Source organism: Nelusetta ayraudi, unplaced genomic scaffold (assembly GCF_046127955.1).
Source record: "Nelusetta ayraudi isolate G7.1 ecotype Tasmania unplaced genomic scaffold, CSIRO-AGI_Nayr_v1 ptg000135l, whole genome shotgun sequence".
In the NCBI taxonomy this organism is placed as follows: domain Eukaryota; kingdom Metazoa; phylum Chordata; class Actinopteri; order Tetraodontiformes; family Monacanthidae; genus Nelusetta; species Nelusetta ayraudi.
Window position 1 is genome coordinate 3,722,501 of NW_027466185.1, and position 2,500 is coordinate 3,725,000.

General features: G+C 48.0%; 7 non-coding genes across 7 annotated transcripts; all 7 read left to right on the top strand.

Moving 5' to 3' along the window:
• The first annotated feature begins 121 nt into the window (after positions 1 to 121).
• LOC142878882 (5S ribosomal RNA) lies at positions 122 to 240 on the top strand. The gene has a single exon (XR_012925121.1). It is a non-coding gene; the product is annotated as a 5S ribosomal RNA (ribosomal RNA).
• Positions 241 to 470: 230 nt separating this feature from the next.
• LOC142878883 (5S ribosomal RNA) lies at positions 471 to 589 on the top strand. The gene has a single exon (XR_012925122.1). It is a non-coding gene; the product is annotated as a 5S ribosomal RNA (ribosomal RNA).
• Positions 590 to 819: 230 nt separating this feature from the next.
• Positions 820 to 938, top strand: LOC142878885 (5S ribosomal RNA). The gene has a single exon (XR_012925124.1). It is a non-coding gene; the product is annotated as a 5S ribosomal RNA (ribosomal RNA).
• Positions 939 to 1,168: 230 nt separating this feature from the next.
• LOC142878886 (5S ribosomal RNA) lies at positions 1,169 to 1,287 on the top strand. The gene has a single exon (XR_012925125.1). It is a non-coding gene; the product is annotated as a 5S ribosomal RNA (ribosomal RNA).
• A 222-nt stretch (positions 1,288 to 1,509) lies between these two features.
• On the top strand, positions 1,510 to 1,628 carry LOC142878887 (5S ribosomal RNA). The gene has a single exon (XR_012925126.1). It is a non-coding gene; the product is annotated as a 5S ribosomal RNA (ribosomal RNA).
• A 230-nt stretch (positions 1,629 to 1,858) lies between these two features.
• LOC142878463 (5S ribosomal RNA) lies at positions 1,859 to 1,977 on the top strand. Its single transcript, XR_012924730.1, has one exon. It is a non-coding gene; the product is annotated as a 5S ribosomal RNA (ribosomal RNA).
• A 230-nt stretch (positions 1,978 to 2,207) lies between these two features.
• Positions 2,208 to 2,326, top strand: LOC142878888 (5S ribosomal RNA). Its single transcript, XR_012925127.1, has one exon. It is a non-coding gene; the product is annotated as a 5S ribosomal RNA (ribosomal RNA).
• Positions 2,327 to 2,500: the final 174 nt, after the last annotated feature.

Genomic DNA, 2,500 nt, shown 5'->3' on the forward strand with positions numbered 1-2,500 from the left:
AAACTAACTAACTAACTAAATGAATGAATGAATAAATGAACACCACATGCACGGCTTCATAGGCAAGGTGCACTTCCTCCATGCTGCAGGTTTATAAGGCCTGTTTGCAACAGCGTCTCTCGCTTACGGCCATACCACCCTGAGAACGCCCGATCTCGTCTGATCTCGGAAGCTAAGCAGGGTCGGGCCTGGTTAGTACTTGGATGGGAGACCGCCTGGGAATACCAGGTGCCGTAAGCTTGTTGTCCCGGCAGGGGGTGCTGTTTCCACGTGCAACTTTGTGAGGAAATCACAAGACAAACTGTTTTTTGCTGCCGGTTCATTTAAACAAACTCACAAACTAACTAACTAACTAACTAAATGAATGAATGAATGAATGAATAAATGAACACCACATGCACGGCTTCATAGGCAAGGTGCACTTCCTCCATGCTGCAGGTTTATAAGGCCTGTTTGCAACAGCGTCTCTCGCTTACGGCCATACCACCCTGAGAACGCCCGATCTCGTCTGATCTCGGAAGCTAAGCAGGGTCGGGCCTGGTTAGTACTTGGATGGGAGACCGCCTGGGAATACCAGGTGCCGTAAGCTTTTTGTCCCGGCAGGGGGTGCTGTTTCCACGTGCAACTTTGTGAGGAAATCACAAGACAAACTGTTTTTTGCTGGCGGTTCATTTAAACAAACTCACAAACTAACTAACTAACTAACTAAATGAATGAATGAATGAATGAATAAATGAACACCACATGCACGGCTTCATAGGCAAGGTGCACTTCCTCCATGCTGCAGGTTTATAAGGCCTGTTTGCAACAGCGTCTCTCGCTTACGGCCATACCACCCTGAGAACGCCCGATCTCGTCTGATCTCGGAAGCTAAGCAGGGTCGGGCCTGGTTAGTACTTGGATGGGAGACCGCCTGGGAATACCAGGTGCCGTAAGCTTTTTGTCCCGGCAGGGGGTGCTGTTTCCACGTGCAACTTTGTGAGGAAATCACAAGACAAACTGTTTTTTGCTGCCGGTTCATTTAAACAAACTCACAAACTAACTCACAAACTAACTAACTAACTAAATGAATGAATGAATAAATGAACACCACATGCACGGCTTCATAGGCAAGGTGCACTTCCTCCATGCTGCAGGTTTATAAGGCCTGTTTGCAACAGCGTCTCTCGCTTACGGCCATACCACCCTGAGAACGCCCGATCTCGTCTGATCTCGGAAGCTAAGCAGGGTCGGGCCTGGTTAGTACTTGGATGGGAGACCGCCTGGGAATACCAGGTGCCGTAAGCTTTTTGTCCCGGCAGGGGGTGCTGTTTCCACGTGCAACTTTATGAGGAAATCACAAGACAAACTGTTTTTTGCTGGCGGTTCATTTAAACAAACTCACAAACTAACTAACTAACTAACTAAATGAATGAATGAATAAATGAACACCACATGCACGGCTTCATAGGCAAGGTGCACTTCCTCCATGCTGCAGGTTTATAAGGCCTGTTTGCAACAGCGTCTCTCGCTTACGGCCATACCACCCTGAGAACGCCCGATCTCGTCTGATCTCGGAAGCTAAGCAGGGTCGGGCCTGGTTAGTACTTGGATGGGAGACCGCCTGGGAATACCAGGTGCCGTAAGCTTTTTGTCCCGGCAGGGGGTGCTGTTTCCACGTGCAACTTTGTGAGGAAATCACAAGACAAACTGTTTTTTGCTGGCGGTTCATTTAAACAAACTCACAAACTAACTAACTAACTAACTAAATGAATGAATGAATGAATGAATAAATGAACACCACATGCACGGCTTCATAGGCAAGGTGCACTTCCTCCATGCTGCAGGTTTATAAGGCCTGTTTGCAACAGCGTCTCTCGCTTACGGCCATACCACCCTGAGAACGCCCGATCTCGTCTGATCTCGGAAGCTAAGCAGGGTCTGGCCTGGTTAGTACTTGGATGGGAGACCGCCTGGGAATACCAGGTGCCGTAAGCTTTTTGTCCCGGCAGGGGGTGCTGTTTCCACGTGCAACTTTGTGAGGAAATCACAAGACAAACTGTTTTTTGCTGCCGGTTCATTTAAACAAACTCACAAACTAACTCACAAACTAACTAACTAACTAAATGAATGAATGAATAAATGAACACCACATGCACGGCTTCATAGGCAAGGTGCACTTCCTCCATGCTGCAGGTTTATAAGGCCTGTTTGCAACAGCGTCTCTCGCTTACGGCCATACCACCCTGAGAACGCCCGATCTCGTCTGATCTCGGAAGCTAAGCAGGGTCGGGCCTGGTTAGTACTTGGATGGGAGACCGCCTGGGAATACCAGGTGCCGTAAGCTTTTTGTCCCGGCAGGGGGTGCTGTTTCCACGTGCAACTTTATGAGGAAATCACAAGACAAACTGTTTTTTGCTGCCGGTTCATTTAAACAAACTCACAAACTAACTAACTAACTAAATGAATGAATGAATAAATGAACACCACATGCACGGCTTCATAGGCAAGGTGCACTTCC